General features: G+C 41.5%; 1 long non-coding RNA gene across 1 annotated transcript; it reads left to right on the top strand.

Moving 5' to 3' along the window:
• Positions 1–22,850, top strand: LOC125465183 (uncharacterized). The gene is made up of 3 exons (XR_007250187.2): positions 1–115; positions 20,347–20,468; positions 22,735–22,850. It is a non-coding gene; the product is annotated as an uncharacterized LOC125465183 (long non-coding RNA).
• The last annotated feature ends 798 nt before the right edge of the window (positions 22,851–23,648 follow it).

Raw genomic sequence — 23,648 nt, 5'->3', positions numbered from 1 at the left:
GTTGCTAAGTTCAACTCTACCCAGTCCATTTGCACATTTTCAAGATCACGCTCACGTTCGGAGTTGAGTATTTGGTGTGGAGGCGCCGGTCTCGGTTTGGGGGAGCGTGGACAAGGTCAGAAATCACCTAGTCCAACAGGTTCATTTGAAAACGCGAGCTTTCGGAGCATCGGTTATATTGTAACCCGTTAAAATTTTTGAATTAACTCGCTCAGAAACATTATTGCGCCCCTCTGAGCCCGAGTGTTCCCGTCTCAGAGACAGGGTCACTATCACTCCACCGCCAAGAACACCCCTCCACTCGGTGAGTGAAATCAACCGACAAGGCACGGTTTAATGCTGTGTCATCTTTATGTTAGTAAACTCAGAATTCCTGGGCAAATGAGCATGAACTAAAAAAAAGCAACTGAAATGGATTTTTCAGAAGTCTTTGCCTCGCAAGACACTTGGAAAACTTCGGAAATTTAGTCAAATGAAGGGGAGGAGAGGAGGGAACATCAAAAGCATTGAAAAACTTAAAATCAAAACCGAATGCAACATCTGTTTGGAGGGGGCCGGGGGTGAGGGAGAAAAAAAGAACAGCGTTTATGTTTCAGGTCTGTGCCCATCGAATTAGACTGGTGGCCGACCCACCCTGGGCGTGATCTGAACCCATGGATAGGGAGCTTCACAGACAGGGAAGTTCGGTTGTGGAGCTCACATTAAAGAGGTAGCTGAGGAGATGTGCTCCGATATATAGGTGTACGGAACACACTTTCAAATTCAAATGAAGAATTCTGCTGTCAGTCGGAGGTTTTGCAAAACGGGACACATACAAATCGCTGCCTTCCGTGGTCCAGTAATTTGGGCGTAAAGCAGTAAATAAAACATAATTTTATGGAAGAGGCTGTATTTTGTTTTAGGCTGTGGATAAACGCGGGACAAGAACCAAGGAGCAGGAGTGCACATTTATTGGAAAAACACGGGGGTCGGGGGAAAATGAGTCAATCGTGATGAAAAGTAATCTGCATTCCTGCAGCAATACAGTGTAGAGCTGGATGGACACAGCAGGCCAGGCAGCATCAGAGGAGCAGGAAAGCTGACGTTCCGGGTCTACCACCCTTCACCAGTCCTACTGAAGGTGTGACTAGCTTTTCACAGAACTGAGCATAAGTTGACAATAATTATTATTGTTTATGACTGTTGTGTAATAGTTCACATTCAAGTTGCTAAGTTTCAATTCTATCCCGTCCATTTACAATTTCAAAATCAGTCCTGAAAATGGTGTAAACCCGAAACGTCAGCCTTCCTGCTCCTCTGATGCTGCCTGGCCTGCTGTTCCTCCAGCTCCACACATTTCTGTAGCACCTTTTTACCACGGTCCCACAGGAAAATAAGGGCATAAAGTTGAAATTCGGACAGATGCCCCCAAACGTTAGATCCAGAAAGTTCATAAGATCCTTTTTAATATAAAAAAGAACTTGCACTTGTCCAGCATGTTTACAACCTCAAGATACTTCAGAATGCGTTATCAGTAATTAAGTCCTTTGGAAGTGGGGTCACTTGTGAGCAGTCGATTTGCGCACAGCAAGATCCCACAAACAGCCCAGTAATAATTGCCAGACTGTTTGAGGGATAAAGATTGATCTTGCTCAAAAGAAAAGATATATGTAACATAAAATATTTTATCTCTATCCGGAAGTAATGGCTGACCTCCGTTTATTGTTTTATGTCGCAAAAGGTATCTCTGATGTTGCAGCGTCCCGTCAGTGCTGCATGAACTGTACGAGTAGAATATGTCCTCATATCCCCGAAGGAGGCTTCAAATGTGTAAATTATGCAATTTTAGTATGATATTAGTCTGAAAAACAACGAAATATCAAGGTTTTCTCCTTCCCTACCTCAAGCTAAGGGACATGTTCAACACTTCAACCACAATTACTTAATTGAAGTAAATACCTTTCTTAATAATAATGACCCATTAAAGAGAGAAAACATTAGCACTTTTATGAATGCACGTGAAAGATTCGTCAGGATGTTTTTGCTGATGTGACATTATTTTAAAATTCTTATAGATTTGAAAATTCTCGTATGTTATCAATAAGAGAGGGAGGAGAGATTGGGATTTCTCTCTTTTTTTCGTTTTTGCACCGTACATTTTTAAAATTTAGCTTTGGATTGTTATAACAACCAGACTGCAAAGACACGATGGCTCAATGTTTCCCTCAGTACTGTACACGTCAATGGTTCATCCACAATTACATGGATGGGTTGAGCTGGGTTCAGAGTAATTGTAAATATGATTGTTGACTGTAATTCAGCTTAGCATATTCAACGATACATTATCAAGCAAGTTAGTCATGAATGGAATATTTTACTTTATTATGCTAGACTGTGGTAAGCTTTATTCTAATTCAGAATTCCTTTTATTTTAGCAATAAGTTGACCATGTTCTAAAGATGAAATTGAATTACGTCAGGTATTTCCTGGGAAAGAGTTGAACATGTTCTTTGATTTGAGATAGGGAAGAAAAAACTTTGAGATGAATGTCCCTTTTTGGGCTGAAATGTTAGAATTACATATTTTACATACTTTTGCCAATATGCTTGCAATAGAACAAAGATCAGCAAGCAGCTGAAGGGAAATATGTGATAGTCTCTTAATATCTTTAAGGGAGACTGCAGTTAGCACCATGTTTAAGTGCAGATGCACATGTTTTGTGATCTGAGAGTATATACAGATAATGGTAAATATGTTTAACGCTGTTTGTATATTTTATGCTGTAGGTTTGTGTTTAACAATGCATCAGAATACATCATACATGTATGTTTAATCAATATCATGCACAGTTAGTGGTCTGTTTATATTTAACCATGGGAATATAATAAATTATGTGAGTTTAGTGACTATATTCAGTGTTATTTGCAGAATTACAGAATGATACAATGTAGAGGGAGGCCAATCAGCCCATTGTGCCTGTTTCAGTTTTAAAAAGGGCAATGCAATTAGTATCATTTTATTGCTGTCTCCACATAGCACAGCATTTTTACTTCAGTGCATTTACATAATGCTGTTTTGTAGGCCCTTATCGAATCCATTTCTACCAGCACTACCTTTCAAACTGTTACAACTTACAGTATTTTTTTTTCCTTCCTGTCACTTCAGATTATTTTCCCTTAAAAATGTGCCCTCTGGCTCCTTGTGATTAGAAACAGGCTTATCTTATTGACTTCACTAAAATCTGCCAAGGTTTAAACACCTCTGTAAAATTTCCTCACAATCTGCTTTTCCAGAAGTACAATCTAATTTTCTATCATTTCTGCTTGTAACTGACATCTTTCTCTGCCCCTTCCTCTGCACCCTCTATTGTCTTTTTTTATTTTCCACAAAAGTATAATACCCAGAATTTTTCTGAAAAGTTCAGCATAATGTTTTTGCTTTTGTATTCAGAGCCTTTGTTTATAAAGCCAAGGACCACACATGCCTTTTAATAGCTTTCTTACTGTGTCTTGTCAGCTTTGAAGATGTGTATGCACATCCACATCTCTATTCCTGCATCCCCATTAAAATAGGAGCAATTGTTATTTTTTCTCTGCGCCTTCACATTCACCCAAGCGAAACGAATCTCTTGCACTTTTCTGCATTACATCCTCTCTGTAATGTACCTGCCCACTTCACCAGTCTGATGTACTACCAAAGTCTGCTCCTGTGACTGTGCTTGCTGACTAACCTTAGTGATATGAGAGAGTGTTTAATGGTGAGGATGTTCAGTAATGAGAATGGTCAGTGATGTATGATGATGTTTGGTGATGGGGGTAAGTTTAGTCATCAGTAAGCTTAGCGATGTGCAAGCACGTTTTTTAGTCTGTGCATACTAATGGTGTTTAACTAAGTTAAAAGCGTGTGTGCATTTATCACAATGGCGTTTGATATATTTAACGTGTGGATGTAAAAACATTAGCGCCCAGATTCAAACTGTGACTGAAGTTGTCTCCGCAACTATCAATAAACAATAATGTATGTCACCAAATAAACTCTAGAAATTAAGCCATGAGTTCCTAGGAAATTGCATAGATAGAAATAATGAATACAGGCATCAGTAAATAAGTTACTTAGATGTTTCACTGTAATTAACGCTGAGTTATTCCACTTAATAAGGGAATGGATCAGATGTCAGCTTTTTTTACAAATCAATTGTGGTCCCAACTTTATTTATTCAGTATTACCAGTTCCCATTCCAGCCTTTATGCTGACTTTTCTTCCTCCACATGAATTCAAATTATTGATGTTTTCATCAAGCCAGTGCATAATACAATTTCAATGAGTGGATACGTAATTCCAAAAGATTGATTGATTGGCCAGCATTGTGGGTTTTAATGGATGAGAAAGCCCAGAGTTCCTGGAAATGTAAGTGAGCAGCAGCCAGTGTGTGTGCTTAGGATAGCCCTTTACAGTGAAGTTGGGAATGAATTTCTCAGCAACAACTCTGCTGTTCATAGTTTTCATTTCTTTCACCCAGTTCCAATTTCCAAGCAATTTCAGCTTGCTCCCAAGCATGACCTGGACTGAAGGCTGCATTGATGTCAAAGATAAACTCAGACAAGATAGATCAAACTGATCAAAGCCTTGAGATTTGGTGTAAAACCCACTGAAATATGTTTTCAAAAATGCTGAATACATATTTGTTGCTCATTAAACCAGACAATGATGTAATGATTCCCCAACTTAGAGTTTAATACCCTATTCTGCACCTCTGTCACTTCTTCCTTTCTATCATTTCCAGCCATGCTGTCAACTTTCTAAGTCTTGCGTTCCATTTGGGAAAAAAATACAAAAATGTGTCCATGTGCCTCCTGACTGATCTGAAGTCATATGACATCTACCATGTGACGCAGTGTTGCGGGGATCCACCTTGAGGCAGTTTCAACATGGACATAGTACAGGCAACATGGTGTCAAAAGTGGAGCTGGTATTGAGTGTCAAAGAGCTATGTAGAAACACAGGTGATCATAGGGAGACACAGCAAGTATTCAGAGCTGTAAAAGCGGTCACTCAAAGAAGCTAAAAAGGAGCAAAGATGCAAACCACAGCTGACACGCCAGGTAAAATACAAAGGCTACAACTTTTATACTTGCAGTGCTGGTCAAAATGAACGGTATTATGAGACAGAGCTGGTAATTTTCCATTTGTAGTTAGCAAAATCACAAGATTGTGACATTCCAACTAAAACAAAAATGGAGCCAGCCTCAAATAGTTGCATTTTTATTACGACTGGGGAGATCCCATTCTAAAATATATTCCTATGTAAATTTTTCTGAATGTCAGAAGAAGAGATTACAAAAATTTTGAAAGCCTTGAAGGCACGCTTTGAATTGTACGTATTCAATATGAGGGCCCAAGGTGAATAGTGGTCAGGTGATCAATTTATGACAATATTAGCTCAGCTTAAAGAATTCAGTGAATGTGTGCAACTAAAAGATGATCCAATTTTATGGGATGGAAGGGATCCTGTAATAAGAGCATGCCTACTGAGAAAGGAGAAACTTACCTATTCGGAAAGTGATGATCATGTGCAGAAGTACTTCGGTTGGAAATCAGCAGCTAGAACATTTTCAGAGCAGAACACACCAGGTTTTTAATTATGCTGATGGAAGTTCCAGGTCCAAAGAGCAAATCAGTCATGGGGAACAAATAGGATACAATACCACAGAGGACATCTCATAATGAGAAAGAAGTCATCAACAGCAATGTTCTCATTGCAAGAAGCTGAATCACTTTTTACACAAGTGCATGACAAGGAGGAAGCACAGCAAGCAGATACGCATGGGCACTGTACCAATATAAGCTGAAGATACTGACAAATGACTCTGCCATAAAACGGGTTAATTTAGTCAGTTCAATAGGTGATAAATGGTTTGTGACTATTGGAATGCTGACTGCAGAAGGAGGATATCAAGTCAACATAAATATTAGATAGACATGGGTGCATCATGCAACGTATATTGATCTAAAATGAAGCCATTGAAAGGAAGATTGAGACGATTTGAAGAGTGCACCCTCATTATGAGATTACTCTGCAAATCCAATGCAGTAGCAAGAATGAGGTGCTGGAGGCCAAGTTCATAAAAGGCAAGCAAAACCTCTTCATATCAACCAGAGCAGGTCGAAAGCTTGGCTGGGTCACCTTCAACATGCCACATGGGATTTGCAATATGTCTCAGTGCATTAAACCATTGACAGTGGAACAAATCATAAGGAAGTACAACAGTGTGTTTAGAGATTTAGGAAGTATTTCTGGAGAATAATATCTCGAAGTAGATGAGAGTGTAAGTCCAAATCAGCTTCTGCCAAGGGGAAATCCAGCTGCCCTCAAAGCCAGCCTGAAAAAGGAATTCAAAGAGCTGGAAAAGAGAGGGGTAACAAGAAAGCAGCAACTTCTACAAATGGATTAGCAACATCTTAGCAAACTAGAGAGCTGAAAATAAGAAGAGGCAGATGATCATCCACCATCATATTGAATGGTGGAACAGATTCAAGCGGCTGAATGACAGACTCCTGCTCCAATTTTCTGTGTTTCTACATTAAAACATCAACTTTTTAACTACAAGATAAACGTTGTTTGTGGCTTATAGGTGGTTACTCATGCTATTTGTCTTTTCCATGGCTCTAGAGGAGCTCTATACAAACAACATGAGATGGTTGGTGATCATCCTAAAGGGCAAGTTATTGAGATGGTTTGCTAGTTTATAGATTCTGTGGCACAATGGATGGAGCCATTCCTGACTGTGTTCAAAATCTAGCCAGAGTGCTAGACAGAGCTTGCAGATTAACCTGAAGTTGAACAAGATCAGATTACAATTAAAGATACCTAAGTCAAGTACATTGGCCATATTCTGACAGCAGAATGTCTTTATCCAGATCCCAAAAAAGCAAGAGCTACAGCAACAATGCACCGACCAACAGATGGAAAAGCAATGCAGTGATTTGTTGTATTCAGCAATGTGTTATTTAAATTCCTGCCAATGAGAGTGAACCATTCATCTAACTTATGGCTCAGAACATGCAGTGGTATTGGGGCACAGAACAGGAAGCAGCATTCATAGAATTAATCAACTAGTGACAGTAATTCCAGCCCTGTCACAGTTGGACAGAGATAATGAGTTTGCCATTAAGAAGGATGGCAGTAAGACAGGAAGGCAGCAACCCTAATGCAGAAAAGTTGACCAGTTAGATTTGCATCCAGAGTACCACTGAAAATGGAACAATGTCACACTGCAATCAAGGAACAATACCTAAACATTGCCTTTGATTATGAACATTTTCATCAACTTGAAAGAGACAGTTAACTCTGATCACTTACCACTTCAGAGCATATCTCTCAAGCTTCCCCAGTCTGTTACAAAACATGTTGCAGGAATATTATCTGGACATGACGTACAAACAAGGGAAAGAGATATGCGTAGCTGATATGCTGCTCAGGGCAGCACTCCTGGTGGAGAAAGTAGAGGATGCTATGACAGAATGAGAAATAGCAGATCAACATGCTCTGGAATTCATTGGTGCATCAGAGACATTAATCTAAAGACCGAGTGTCTTCTCAAGTCAAACAAACCACCCAGCAAGATGCGATTCTCTATATAGTGCAAGAATCCTTGGTCAACTGACAGACCAAAACTGCCAAAGAAACCCTCATAGTCACTAAAGCATGTTGGACATACCATGATGAATTGACAGCCTGAGATGGCATATTTACTAAAGAAACAGCCATTATCCTCAGGAGTTGAAAGGTGAGATGTTAAAACACATCCATGTCAGCTAAAAAAAAGAATTGGATCAAATCTGATGAAGGCAGGAGATGGGCTGTACAGGCCACATATGAGCAATGAAATCAAGCAGCATATCAGCAGTGCTTGTAACGAGTACTAAGATAAGAAACCTGGAGAGCTGGTATGGCACATGACATCCCAGACATGGATAAATATGGAAGTAGATCACTTCATTCTCACTGATTGTCATGTCACAGTGGACTACAATTCTGGCTTCTGGGAGGTGGATCAGCTCATTTCAACGAGTCATCAGTGAGTCTGTAAAATACCTGAGAGAACACTTCAGCCACTACAACATGTTCAACATTGTGATGACTGACAATGGCCTTCAGTTCATGAAAAAAGATTGCAGCCAGATTGGGTAATTCAACACTAAAAGTCATGTCCATCCTATCCCCAGTCAAATGAAAAGGCTGAAGCTGCAGTGAAAATCATGATAAGAATTATAAAGAAATCAAGCAAATTCAGGAGAAACACATAAGTATTCCAGTGTAAAGTCTAATGTCATACAGCATCCAATCCACTCCCCCAATAGCACAAATAGCTATTAAAATGGGGGGAATGACAAGTTCAAAGTGGAACAGCTTTATGCTGTTCACTTTGAGAAGTCAGACAAACTATTGCCAGAGTTGAACATTGGAGAACCAGTCAGCGTATAAACCCTTAAAGATTTCAACAAGACTCGGCCCAAGTGACCACTTAGGGCCTATGTAGAGAATTATCATATTGACCATACCCAGTAAAAGTGAAGGACCTAAGATACTGTTGCAACCACAAGTATATGTGGAGAACTTCAGGCAGCCAATCAGGAAGAATGTGACTTCACCATATGTGCAGGCTGCTGATCAGTCATCAGACCCAGACATCCACAACTCTCCGACAATGGAAACAGAACCACAACAGATACCATGGCAACAACAATGACATGGAAATGATACACCCTGAGGAAGGGATGTCATGAACAGCCAATGATAACACACACTCACAACATGAAGGGCCCAGCTTGCTTTAAAGATTATGTCAGCCATGCATGTGCAAAGACTAACAAGAATAGTGAGCTGAGAATAAATGAGAACAGTTGTGTGCATAATGGGTAATTTGGGTAAGTCAAAGTCTAAAAGTTAATGCATGCAAGATATTTTTGTGCGAAAAGGTGGATCTTTTGTGGGCTAGAAATGCAATACCATACTAATATATCTCCAGGCTTGCTATAGTCATTGACCCCTACCATGAAGCATTGACTGGGGACGACCATTTTGCAGATGGTTTCATTATAAGCCCAATTCAGCAACACGGTATTGTATTGAATACATTGCAGGCTCTGAAATTCCCTGCCTGAATGTTTGTTTCTCCCACCTTCAAGCTGCCATTCAACTGCTGCCTCTTTGACTAAGTTTTCAGCTGCTTGTCCCAACATTGTGTACATTGATGTCAAGTTTTGTCTGGTACATGCGCCTTATATCCTATAGCCACAGCATCAGTGCTTTATATTTTGAGGATCTAGAATCAGTTTACAGGATGCAAATCAACTAGAGGAGTTCCAGTTCTGTAATAAAGCTCCACAGTTGAGAACATTGCCCTGTAACACTAGATTTCAACCTGAGCTATCTCCGAAACATTCACTAATCAGTAATGATACTGCCCTTTTAACATGGTCAGATCTAAGGTGTTTGACAGGAGCATGATCAGACACAAAGAAATTTAAATTTTCAACAGCAATGGGACATGTAATAAGAATGATTTGGTTGAATATAATAAGCATTTTGATGGGGACAAGTGATTCAAAGCAGAAGGTGATGATTGAACAGTCACAGAAGTGTTGCAGAAATGTCCAGAGAGCCACTTACCTTTGGGTAGTCATATAGAGAGGTCAGGGTGCTGACATTCATTGTTGAATTGATTTTTATCATGTATAATAGCCATCAGAATAATACCAAACTGATCGGAAGTGTGCTTCTCAAAAATAACACGCATTTACTTTGGATAATGTTCGACTTAAGTGAATTTACATTTTTTCTAGTCAGCTACAGTGAAAGAGAACAACAGGACCACTTCTCTATCAGAAACAACTTCACTATTTTTAACAATAAAATGGCCTTAGGGAACGAAATAACACTGTGTGCACAATAAGCTCCTAACTTCAGATACAGCAGAGTTAAATTCAGAGTAAAACTGCTTCAACTGTTTCTCAGAAGAACAAGCCCTGACTGTATCAACGCAACACATTCCAGGGTCCCACTGTTGCTAATCGACAGAATTAGATTGTCAGTTGATTGCCAAGTAATGAAAGGTTACTGAGAGAATTAAGAATACTCGTCAGTGATTAAGTGCTGATAACCTCGTCAGAGATTCAGACTAGTTATGATAAGATGAATCTCGAAAAGGGTGAAGGCGTGAGTGAATTCCAAAACATGATTGCTGCCCTGCAATCAATCTACATACAATTCGAGGAGGGGTTTTGTGGGCTCGTTTGAATTCATGTTCTCGGCAGACATCAGGGATCCAGGATTGTAATTCACCTATTCCAGATTAACCCTGGGGATCAACCATTCTCAACTGCCCCAGAAACAAAGCAACCCCTCTCCCTACCACCTTCTTTATTCCATGACTAACCCACTCACCAACCACCCACCCCTCCCCAACCTCCCCCCCCCGCAACTCCTGAAATTGTACTCCCATTCCACCTCCATCCTAAACTGCAGGATGTGCAACAAAACATCTGAGCTTCCTTGTTTCCAAAAAGAGACCATGTATTCACCCACAATAAAAGCAGAAAGTGCTGGAGAAATTCAGCGGGCCTCGCAGCATCTGTCAAGAGAAAAGTCAATGACTGTTTTGAGGTTAGTATGACTCTTCTTTGGATCTAACCAGTCACCTACAGTGTGAAGATCTCTGTGCTTTGGCTCTTGGATCACCAAATGTCTCTTCATCTTGTATACTGTCTCCAAACTGGTCCATGGGACTCCCTGCCTGCACTAATCCTGGATCCCAAACCCACTGAGATACTGACCACTCAACTCCCTGGCCCCTGCACTGACTGACCTTGTCAATATTTCCATGTGCATCTTCGTTTGCAAAACAGATATAATCAATGCTTCCTCTCAAAAGAATACATTTTCAAAACATTTAACCTTGTAAACTACCATGAGCAACAATCTCTCCTTCCTGTCCAAAGTCGCTGAACATGCCTGACTTCCATGCCCACCTTGTTCTCAATTCACAATGTGGACCTCTCCAATCAAATGCCCATCTGCCCTCGAGCACTCAAAGCCTTCAGGCAAACTTAAAAATGATATTCTGTTGTTACTCCAAAAGGTGCATTATCCTGCAGGCCCTTTCCACAGAATATGAAACCATCACACACATGCACCATATATGTCCCTTACTCACTTTGGTAGACTGTGAAGGACTGCCCTGTCTTGGTTATGCTCTTGCGAGTCTGATTGTAGCCAGATCTCTAGGAATAGCTTCTCTTCGAGCCCTCTGATCTGTCCCTACAAAAGCCAAAGGCATTGCCTTCAGTTCTTGTACGACCCCAGCCCCATTGATGCTAGTTCTGGTCACTGGATTCTAAATCTGAATTAGGCAACTTTAAAAACTTGTCCTTTCATGTGACCCTGATGTTAGCTTCTGGACCCCAGGCCTCTCCCTTACAAAGACCACCTTCCGTTACATTTCCAGCATCATTTGTCTCTTTCAATCTCTCCCCAAAATATTTGTGGCGTCTTCAGAGTTAACTATTCCACCATAATGGGCCTAGGCCCGAAACGTCAGCTTTTGTGCTCCTGAGATGCTGCTTGGCCTGCTGTGTTCATCCAGCCTCACATTTTATTATCTTGGAATCTCCAGCATCTGCAGTTCCCATTATCTCTAACTATTCCACCAACTTTGTGGTTCAAATTCTACTTTAGAGGTTCATACATATACTCTAGACTGATATATGGCAGCAGTACTGAGGCAGTGTTTGTGAAGCTGCCTTTTATCAGATAACACAAAACACTTGCCTGCCCTCTCAAGTGAGTATAAAAGATCCTTTGCCGCTATTTCAGAGAAGAAATCTTCAAGGGGAGCACTGAGGTGAAAACAGAATGTGCTGGAAAAACTCAGCAACTCTGGTAGGAGATAACAAGGTGTAACAAGGACGTCAGCTTTCCTGCTCCTCTGATACTGCTTGGCCTGCTGTGTTCATCCAGCTCTACACCTTGTTATCTCAGATTCTCCAGCATCGGCAGTTCCTACTAACTCTGGTAGGATCTGTGAAGAGAGTAACAGAGTTTGCATTTCAAACGTAATGATTCTTCCTGCTCTAAAAAAGTGCTAATGGATGCGAAACATGAACTCTTGTTTTGCAGAGGCCTGCCAGATCTGCTGCGTTTCTCTAGCATTGTCTATTTTTATTTCAGATTTCCAGCATCCAGAGCATTTTTTTATTCATAGAATCCCTACCATGTGGAAACAGACCCTTCGGCCCATCGAGTCTGAACTGACCCTCCAAAGAGCAACCCAACCCTAGAATTCCCATTGCCAATTTGCCCAGCCTGTGGGAGGAAAATGGAGCACCCAAAGGTAACCCACACGGACACTGGGAGAATGTGAAAACACCACACAGACAGTCGCTCAAGGGTGAGGATTGAACCTGGGTCTCTGGTGCTTTGAGGTAGCAGTGCTAACCACTGAGCCACTGTGCCACCCCAAGCCACTGTGCCTCATTTTATTTTTATATGTTATGAGAGCAAGAAAAGATTTCCTGGTCTCCTGATCAATGCCCATCATTCAACCAACAGATTATCCGATCGTGATCTTATTGTGCGTTCAGGTGACCTGACTTTGCAAAAATGCAGTGAAAAATTTCTTTACATTGTAACAGTGGTTACACTTTATAAAGGCTACTTCACTGTCAAAATGCTTGGGAATGTCCTGAGACCATGAAAGATATTCTCTCAACAGAAATTCTTTATCTCCACCTGCAGCCTGCAAGTCCTTTCCCTTTGAAATAATAGTTATTTCATGTTTAACGTTACAATCTATCATGGCTCAAACATGGAACCAAAAAAAGGTAAGAATTCAGGATGCAAACCCTCCAGTAATAAAGCATAAATCTCCAGGACACTGTGGCCAGTAACCTTTGAGGTAAGCGCTAAAGGATGATGTGTTTTTCTTCTAAATTTCTTTTGAGTTTATTTGTTTATTAATTATAAAAATGTTCATCAAATAATCTCTAACCGTCTCTGATAGTAAAGAACTGTCCTGTCAGAAGATTTGCAGTGTCTTGTGTGTGTATACTTATCTGTGTTTCACGTATGTACGTGTTTATGTATGAATGTGTATATATGCATGTGTCATGAGCACATATGTGTGGTATATGCATATGTTGTCTGTGTAGGCGTGTGTATGTTTGTATGTATGCGTGTATGTGCGTATGCATGTGTGCCGCTTGTGTGTGCATGTGCAATGAGCATATATGTGTGTGTGGTCTCTCTGTGTGTGCGTATGTGTGTACGTATATGTGTATGTGCATATTTGTGTGTTTGGATCTGTTTTTGTGTGATGTATGTATGTGTATGCATATATGTGTATAGGTGGTGTGTATGTATTTGTGTATTGTAGGGAGCTCTGGTCTGTGTGATCAGTAACCCGGTGGAAGGGTCTAGGCCCGAAACGTCAGCTTTAGTGCTCCGAAGATGCTGCGTGGCCTGCTGTGTTCATCCAGCTCCACACTTTGTTATCCTGGAACTCTCAGGCAGCCTGGATCACCCCCAATCCCTGGACTTAATTTAGGAATGTGAAGTAAAGAAGGCAGTAGGCAAGGTGTTTCAGGACACAGAATCTCTGCATTTATTAAATGCAAAGGTGAGTGTATCACAAGAAATAGAAAGGCAAAAGTAATAAACAGGAAAATAACACAAAGTTGAACAAAATACAAGAGATAAAAAGGCAAATTCCAAACAGTGAAACTGACACTATCAGTTATTAACCACAGGCCAATTACTATTAGAAACTAAACAGTAGTTTCAAACACAGATACTCTAATCAGACTTCCTGACCTTGGGGTCCCTAGCACTGTCACCAACTCACCTTCCCCCTCCCTGCTGGCTAGGTTGGATATTTGGGTTTGAGGAAATAGGCTCAACACTGGGGATGGACACAATTTTGAAATACAGCTGGCTGTTCCTGCTTGTTGTTGTAGCCAGTGCTCGGCTGAAGGCTTTGGATGGTGTCGGCCTTCATTCTGGTTTGAGAACTTGGGTTTTTATTACTTTGTGGTGGTTTTCATAGAATCATCAGAGAATCATAGAATCCCTACAGTGTGGAAACAGGACTTTCGGCCCAACAAGCCCACTCTGAACCTGAGAGCATTCCACCCAGACCCATCCCCCTATAACCCACCTAAGCTACACATCTCTGAACACTATGGGCAATTTAGCATGGCCAATCCACCTAGCCCACACATCCTTGGACTGCGAGCCAGTTTTTACCTCAGGATGCGTCTGAGGCCTCATCTGTCATGTCGCTGGTTTTTGGAGGTTGTCGGTTGTCAGATTAGCTGGTCACAGTCGGTTGCCTGTGGTTCCCCTGGTACAGAACAACCCTGTGTTGGTAAGTTTCAGGGAGATAGTTGTGTAGATAGTTCTCAGAGAGATTAGCTGTCAGGGATCCCTCTTCTATTGGTAGGTGTGGGAAGGATCTCTCTCTCTCCCACATCAGGGCCAGCAGTTATACAGACTGAGAGATAGCAAGAACTGCCAATGCTGGAGTCAGAGATAACACAGTGTGCAGTTGAAGGAATACAGCAGGCCAGGCAACATCTGAGGAGCAGGAAAGTTGACATTTCGGGTTCGGATCCTTCTTCAGAAATGGGGACTGTGTGCTCTGTTATCACCTCGTAAACCTGTGTTCTCCATTGTGTTTCTGTTGCCCCCTTTGTGGTGAATTGGCTTCCTGAGACTTTATAAAGCTCTAGTTAGGCCCCGTTTAGAATACTGTGTCCAATTTTGGGCCCCACACCTCAGGAAGGACATACTAGCCCTGGAGCGTGTCCAGCGGAGATTCAAACGGATGATCCCTGGAATGGTAGGTTTAACATATGATGAACGGCTAAGGATCCTGGGTTTGTATCCATTAGAGTTTAGAAGGTTGAGGGGAGATTTAATAGAATCTTACAAGATAATGTATGGTTTAGAAGGGGTGGACGCTGGGAAGTTGTTTCCGTTAGGCAGAGAGACTAGGACCCGTGGGCACAGCCTTGAAATTAGAGGGGGTCAATTTAAAACTGAAATGAGACGACATTTCTTCAGCCAGAGAGTGGTGGGCTTGTGGAATTCATTGCCGCAGAGTGCAGTGGAGGCCAGGACGTTGGATGCCTTCAAGGCAGAGATTGACAAATTCTTAATCTCAGAAGGAATCAAGGGCTACGGGGAGAGTGCAGGGAAGTGGAGTTGAAATGCCCATCAGCCAAGATTTAAATGGCGGAGTGAACTTGATGGGCCGAATGGCCTTACTTCCACCCCTATGTCTTATGGTCTTATGATAGTTTAGAATAAGTGTAAATGTCTCTCAATGAAGTGAAATGTCCAGTATTTCTGCAAATGAATGTTAATCGAAGTTGAATGCCTTAGTACCTCTGAAGAGTCCAGAATGTCTGAAGTTATTGTTTTGTGTCTGGTTTATTGTTTCTTTAGGCCTAAAGTGTGAATAGGATTTCGAACTGAACCATGGTTCCAGACAGCTCTCCCTATGATTGTGTATTCCAGGCCACAGCCCAGCTGCCTTTTTTCTGTTTTAATAGTTCTGTTAAAAATCCAGGGTTTTGGTCCAGTATTCTAAAATACAGGGGGTTTTGCTCACTCCTACAGTATATGTATGTGTATATGTACTGGGATATGTGTGTGTTTATATGTGAGTGTCTATGTATGAGTATGTGTGATGTGTGGATTGTGTGTATCTATCCATGTGTGGTGTGCATATGGTGTGTGTCTATGTATGTGTACGTTTGTATATATGGGTGTCCATATATGTCTGTGTGGTGTATGTACGTGTGTGTGTGTGTGTGTGTGTGTGTGTGTGTGTGTTTATACCAGTGTATGTGTATTCCTGTGTGTATGTGTGTATCTATACAGGCGTATGTATGTGTGTGTATTTCTGTATGCATCTATATAGGGGGGTGTGTGTGTGCGTGCACATGCGCACATATACATTTGTGTTGGGGATGTGATATCTGTTGGGTGGGAGGAGTAAGTGATGAATGATTCTAACCAGAACTGGCAGCCCTGTATGTATAATCAATTCAAATATGGGCATCACGTGACAATAAGCGCTAAAAACAGGAGTAGAGCTAGCAGGAGCTGCAGATACTGGAGAATTAGATGAACACAGCAGGCCAAGCAGCATCAGAGGAGCAGGAAAGCTGACGTTTCAGGCCTAGACCCCTCTCGGCCCGAAACGTCAGCCTTCCCGCTCCTCTAATGCTGCTTGGCCTGCTGTGTTCATCCGGCTAGACGCTTTGTTATCTCACTGAAAACAGGAATTGGATTGCAGATTGATGAGTGTGTCGAGATGAGAGCTGGCTAGATTTGTCAAGTGCTGCATCTCTTTCAGGAGGTTACTGACGTGTCCTGCATGTGCAGAATTTATTTTTATCCAATAAATTATGATCTTCTGCATTCTTGGTTCTTTTCCGTTACTTGTGCTTTTGTGTCCTTCACCCAATCGGTTTTTCACTTTTCTGCATGATGCAGACATCAATAACTCCCCTGCAAGAAGTAACAGCTACATCACTGGTTTCGGTGACTCACGAGTTTTTTTTGTAGGAATAAAAGGCTCATGACTCAGAAAGACTGTGGGTGTGAGTGAGTGGCAATAGTCTGTTGGCTTGAGGAATGGAACACCTGCTGCTTCGCATCTTCTTTTAATCAAATGTAAATTATATTAAAAAGCCTCTTAAATAATGCTTACTTTTGCTTAGAACCTCAAAGCACTACCCTCATTATACCCTCCTGTGAAATATGAAGTAGAATTATTCTGTTGTAACTAAATTAATGCTGGGCTTATACCACCTAAAAAATGAACATAATGACTACAGAGCATGAAAAGTATCTGCTACCAAATATATTGTAATACCTTAGAGTGAAGCATGTTATTTGGAGAATTATATGCCTATTATATTCTCTGTAAGTTGTCATTTGAGATGTCTTGCCCTCAGGCTGCATATCTGACATGGGATGTATTAGCCAAATATGAAGACTGCTACAATCCTACATATTGAACATCCCTGCAAAATCTGACATATTCAAGTCAAAAAGTTCTTGTAACGATTTTGTTAACAAATTTGTTAAGTTACACATATATTTGAAAATGGCAGTACTTTTGCCTATTATGTAGAGTTTTGGCAGTATGTGAAAATAAAGGGTAAATTTAACAAACTGCCAGATTTCGTTGCCTTGCTTTATTTTGTCCTGTAATGGCACGATGACAGCATTTGATGATTTTTATACTGTGTCAGGACTAAGGCAACTGTTCTTCATCATATGCTCTAATTTCCAGCCACAGTTTGGCTTTGTTTTCTTTGCTTCCCAGTGTAAAACATTGGTGGCAGGCATGTTTTTAGTGAAACAAGCCTGACAGTGAAGGCGTCACTACATTTATGATATTTATTCTGAACATTAGAAACAATGGTACTGGACTATCAGTGAAGAATAAAGGCTACATGGTGAATCAGTGACCACTGATTCTACACCACAGTCCCAGTGTGTAGTTTAAGTCTGTACCAATGGCGTACTGAAAATGTCATGCACTATCAGTGGTGGTGTCTTTTCTATGGGGCATTAAAGCAAGATGCCAACTGCTTGTTGAAACAGCTATAAAATACCCTGTGGCACAGTTCGAAGATGAACAGGGGAGCTTTTCCAATGTGCAGTTCAATTTCATTACTCATTTGACATCAAAGCAGGCTGACTGACCCTTTATTTGTTTCATGCCTGAGTTTGCCTTGTGCAAAATCATGGTCTTGCTTAACCCCTCAAATTGGGTGAGTTTGTTCTGGGTGAGAAGATAAAAATATGAAATAAGAACCCAAGTGGCTCACTTCTGCTGTTTTACCAGAGATGGTCCAGGAATGGGAGTTGTGGGTAAATGATCTGCTCTCATTACAAGGGACTGTCTTTGAAGCTTTGCAACTGTCTTTGTTTTATTGTACAGTTTTGTTTTACTTTTAACCTACTATAAACTCTACATGAGACAATGGGAACTGCAGATGCTGGAGAATCCGAGATAACAAAGTGTGGAGCTGGATGAACACAGCAGGCCAAGCAGCATCTCAGGAGCACAAAGCCTGACGTTTCGGGCCTAGACCCTTCATCCGGTGGAAGGGTCTAGGCCCGAAACGTCAGCTTTTGTGCTCCCAAGATGCTGCCTGGCCTGCTGTGTTCATCCAGCTCCACACTTTGTTATCAAGCAACAACAGGTCTCTCTTTCTTTCTCACACTGAGTTAAAAAGCAAACAGCACTCAAAACTCAAAAGTAGATCATATAACTCAAGCAAAGACTCCAGGTCCACCTGACCAGTTACCAAATTAAAAGGTCTTCTTAGACTCTGTCTTTGACAATAGCATCACCAAAACCAAAAGAAAATTTAGAAGTTCACCTCAATTCACCTTGAGCTTGGACCCTTGACTCTCAGAATTTGCCCATTTCACCTGATATTTCCCATCTATGATAGAATACCCTGCACAACTGTCATCTGTCCTTTTTATGAATGAATGCGTGTGGCTTGGGTTTAAAGGCGATATAGTTTAAATTTGCATTGTCATAGTTTCTGTTTTCCTATTTGCTCAAAGACATGTATGTTTATAATAATAAGTTAATTGATGAAACCTAGTAGGAATATCTTTTGTCTTAGATATTTATCAAAATCAGGCAAATTTATCATCTTGTTGATTCAATGGGTCATCCATACATTTGAAGGATCACAGAATAGTGAGCCTTGATTAGCAGTGCCATCCCTTCTGGCACCGTGCTGGCCAGTTTTCCAAACATTAGGACAGGTAAAAAGAGATAGGAAAGACTAGATCCGTAAGAGAAGGATCTTAACATGGGCTAATAGGATCAGGAGTGCTTTCCCTAGTTAATAGGCTGCCCTGTAAATCCGTGCCGTCTATCCATTTATCCCTCATGCCCATCATTACAGGGCAGCCCCAACACCAATTCATGCTCTGATTATCAATTCATTCCTGACCATTGTAACTGACCTCACTCCATAATCTCACACCTATTACTCCGTACTTAAAAACTCCTATCCCCTCCACTTCTCTCTTGCGCGCACACACATGCACACGCGCACACACATACGCGCACACACACACGCGCACACACACACGCGCACACACACACGCGCACACACACACGCGCACACACACACGCGCACACACACACGCGCACACACACATACGCGCACACACACATACGCGCACACACATACGCGCACACACATACGCGCACACACAAATCTCTTTCCCTAATTAAGAAAGCGAATGTAATGTTGTCATTTATCTCAAGAGGGTTGGAATATAAAAGCTGCGATGTCCTTCTGAGGCTTTAAAAGGCTCTAGTTAGGCCCCATTTAGAATACGGTGTCCAATTTTGGGCCCCACACCTCAGGAAGGACGTACTAGCCCTGGAGCGTGTCCAGCAGAGATCCACATGGATGATCCCTAGAATGGTAGGTTTGGCATATGATGAACGGCTAAGGATCCTGGGATTGTACTCATTAGAGTTTAGAAGGTTGAGGGAAGATTTAATAGAAACTTACAAGATAATGTATGGTTTAGAAGGGGTGGACACTAGGAAGTTGTTTCCGTTAGGTGGGGACACTAGGACCCATGGGCACAGCCTTAAAATTAGAGGGGGTAGATTTAAAACTGAAATGAGACGACATTTCTTCAGCCAGAGAGTGGTGGGCCTGTGGAATTCATTGCCACGGAATGCAGTGGAGGCCAGGATGTTCGATGCCTTCAAGGCAGAGATCAACAAATTCTTGATCTCAAAAGGAATCAAGGGCTACGGGGAGAGTGCAGGGAAATGGCGTTGAAATGCCCATCAGCCATGATTTAAATGGCAGAGTGGGCTTGATGGGCTGAATGGCCTTACTTCCACTCCGATGTCTTATGGTCTTATGCTGCTCCCCTGCTGTGCAGCTCAGCAACCAACTTACTCACCTGAGAGACAGTCTATCAAACCATCCATTGGACGGGAAACCTGGAGCTAATAATTAAAAAGTTATTAGTTAAAAATTGCAGAGTTTTTGGGAAATTTGTATTTCTAGGTTTCCGATCTGAACTCCACCCACTAGCCCCAACCCTACAACTTGATCCGACATTTCAATCCTGTAGGTATTATGTCTATGCAGTTCGATATCTACTTTGTTATCCTTTTTCTACCTCCTCCCTGTAAAAGAAAAATTAATGGTGGTTTCAACAGCATCCACTGCTATCAATCCCATCTCGTACATTGGACAGAGTCCTGATAAACTTATCTTTTCCTAACACAGATGCATTGAGGCCAGTTAGAGCTCTCTGAAACCTAGCCCTGCTGTGGAATGGAGATTAGGATCTTGTTGCACTGTGTTGGCTAATATCAACAAACAAGTAATCAACCACTTCACCAGTGAGGGTAAGATGTTGTATTCAATATTGACTGAGATCATGAACTCACGTGGTCAGAATCTTTGTTACACGTGTGCTATTCAGCCGAATTTATTCTCAATAATAATTACAGATCTCTTAAAAAAAAACTTACAACTCAGAAGCAGATCATTTGTCTCTGCTGACCAGAAGAGTTATCAATTATAATCCTAATGTTCAGCTTCTTCACCATATTTCTATAGCTTATGGCACTTCAAATACATATCCAGATTTTATTTTTTCTCAACTGCTGCTTTATCCAGTGTCATGTAATGGGTTAACAGTATGGGGCTAGGAGATCGTGATGTAATAATGAAATAAAATCATATGAACGGTGAGTCTGGAGAGAAGAAGTATCATGCAGAGACACTCTAAGCTTGTGTGGTTGTGACTCTGAGCATAGAATGTCTGCAAATAAAAGTTTCTTGTTAAAATAAACACAGACTGCGGCATATTAATTTGGAAGGCAATCAGGCAGTCTAACATCCTACCCACAAGACAAAGACCAGCAAAACTCTTGCTATTTTGTTCTACATCTAGGCTAATAAAAAAGATCTCTTGTGCCTTCTTGACTACTTTATCCACTTTCCCACTCCTTCAGGGATCTTTGGACTTGCATTCCAATGCCCTTCCACGCCTTTCAGTGTCCAACTATTTACTATGTACTCTCTTGCCTTGTTTACCTTCCACAAATGCCTTAATACTCGTTTGCCCAGAGTGATTTCCATTTGCCACTTTTCTGCCCATCTAACCAGGTCATCTGAAGCTTCCTGTAGTCTACAGCTTTCTTTGTCTTGCTATCAACCTCATCATCCATGTTCATAATCATACCCTATCCACTAAGGGTTAAATTGTACATGTTTACAATGAACAACAAGAAATCGCGTATAGAACCTTACAGAGTGCACTGCAAATAGCCTTCCTGTCCCAAAAAAAACACTTCTTGACCATAATCAGTTGTTTCCTTTGATTGAGCTAATTTTGAATCCACCATGCCACTTTCCCTTAAGGCCACAGCTGGGCTCCTTAGTGCCCCTACTCAAAGCAAGCTCAGAAACAAATATTTTGGTCAGGCATTAGTACCCTGATAATCACAATCTTTTACTTCAGAGAAAATTCCTTTCATCTTACTAATTTTGTCTGATAGCCTGTGAGAATAAAACCACACAAATGCTGGGGAACGCACAGCAGGGATATCAGCATCTGAAAGCGAATGACAGGTTGTAATAGAGTTCTCACGATGAATTAATCCAAAAATATAAGTCTTTCTTGCTTTCAATTGTTGATTAACCTGCTGTGCATTTCAAGTAATCTGTGCTGTTTCTCATCTCAGGTTTTCTGCATTTCCTGGTAGTTTTTTTTCTCTTTAACAGAATATCAGGAACTGGAAAGCTTATGCAGTTTGAATCAGTTCAATGGACAGCACTACTACTTTGGAATGGGCCTTGCCAATCTTTAGGGATGTACATTCTGTTTGACAAATTTGACATAGAACCAGTGCTTCCAAGCATTTTTTTCCCCCAGATAACCCTTCTTGGTCATGACCCCACTGTCGCCATAAGCACCTCCACTGGGCCCTTCCTTTGTTTCGTCACTTCTTCTATTGTCACCTTCTTTTGACTTACACTCGATCCCTTTGGTCATTTAGACATTTCTGTCTCCCACCCTATTAAAACCTTCCATTTTGTTCTAAGTTAACTAATGGGAAGGATTTTTGGCTTCCAAAGAATTTTCAGTGTATTCAATTAAACGAAAAATGTGGGGGATGTTGGAAATTTGAAATTGAACTCAGCCGGTCTCGCAGTATCTACAAGAGCAGGTCAGAGGCTAGGAATCATGCAGTGAGGACCTCACTTTCTGACCCCCTCAAAGCCTGTCCACCATCTATCTGCAAGGCACAAGTGAGGAGTGTGATGGAATACTCCCCACTTGCCTGGATGAGTGCAGCTCCAACAACACTCATGTACTGTGACACCATCCAGGTCAAAGCAGCTCTCGCTTGATTGGCTTCACATCCACAAGAATCCAAACCCTTCCACCAAAAGCATTCAATGTCAGCAGTTGTAGCGTGTACTATCTACAAGATGCACTGGAGAAATTTGCCATGGCCCCTTCAATGCTACCTTCCAAACCCTCACTCACTACTACCACAAAGGATAAGGCCAGCAGGTATATGGGAGCAGCAACATTTGCAAATTCTCCTCCAAACCTCTCACTGTCCTGACTGGGAAATATATTGCTGTTTTGTTTTTCAGTGTCAACGGGTCAAACTCCTGGCATTTTGGTTGCACCCGGACCAAATGGATCACATCAGTTAAAGAAGGGAGCTCACCATCCACTATTTTTTTAATTATTCCGCCACAGATGTGGGCATCACTGGTTAGGCAGCATTTATTGTCAATCCATAACTGCCTGGAGTCAATCACATTGCTGTGGACCTGGACTCACATGTAGACCAGACCAAGTAAGTTTCCTTCCCTAAACAGCATTGGTGAACCAGATGGATTCTTCCCTGACAATTGATAGTCATCATTAGATACTTATTTCCAGCTTGTTCAAATTCTAATGATCTGACCCTCCAAACAGCAACTCACCCCAACCCTGTAACCCTGCATTTCCCATGCACCTAGCCTGCACATCACTAGATACTATGGGCAACTTATCATGGCCAATTCACCTAACGTTCAAATCTTTGAACTGTGGGAGGAAACCAGAGCACACAGAGGAAACACACGTGGACACAGGGAGAATGTGCAAACTTCACACAGACATTTGCCCAAAACCGGAATCGAACCCAGGTCCAGAGCACTGTGAGGCAGCAGTACTAACCACTGAGCCATCATGCTGCCCTTTATGATCAAGGGCCCACTCCAAGGACAACAACAGGAATGTAGAATCGACAATTCTCCCTCTGCCTGACACAATGGAGGCATCAAGAGAATACTTCAGGTTAGGGTACAAGAACAAATTCAACAACTTCAGCAAAACCAAAAAACTGTGGATGCAGTAAACCTGAAATAAGAAAAAAAAAGTGCCTAAGTTTTCACAAGGCACAACATCCATTGATTGAGAGTGACGCCTAGAGGATGAAATTAAATAATGTTCTGCACACAACTGTTGTATGCCCAGACAGATGGGTCAACAGGCAACAAGTAGTGTTCCAATGTCA

This window comes from Stegostoma tigrinum, chromosome 24 (assembly GCF_030684315.1).
Source record: "Stegostoma tigrinum isolate sSteTig4 chromosome 24, sSteTig4.hap1, whole genome shotgun sequence".
NCBI classification, from domain to species: Eukaryota; Metazoa; Chordata; class Chondrichthyes; order Orectolobiformes; family Stegostomatidae; genus Stegostoma; species Stegostoma tigrinum.
Note: the sequence above shows the minus strand (reverse complement) of the source record. Positions and strands in the feature narration are given on the sequence as shown.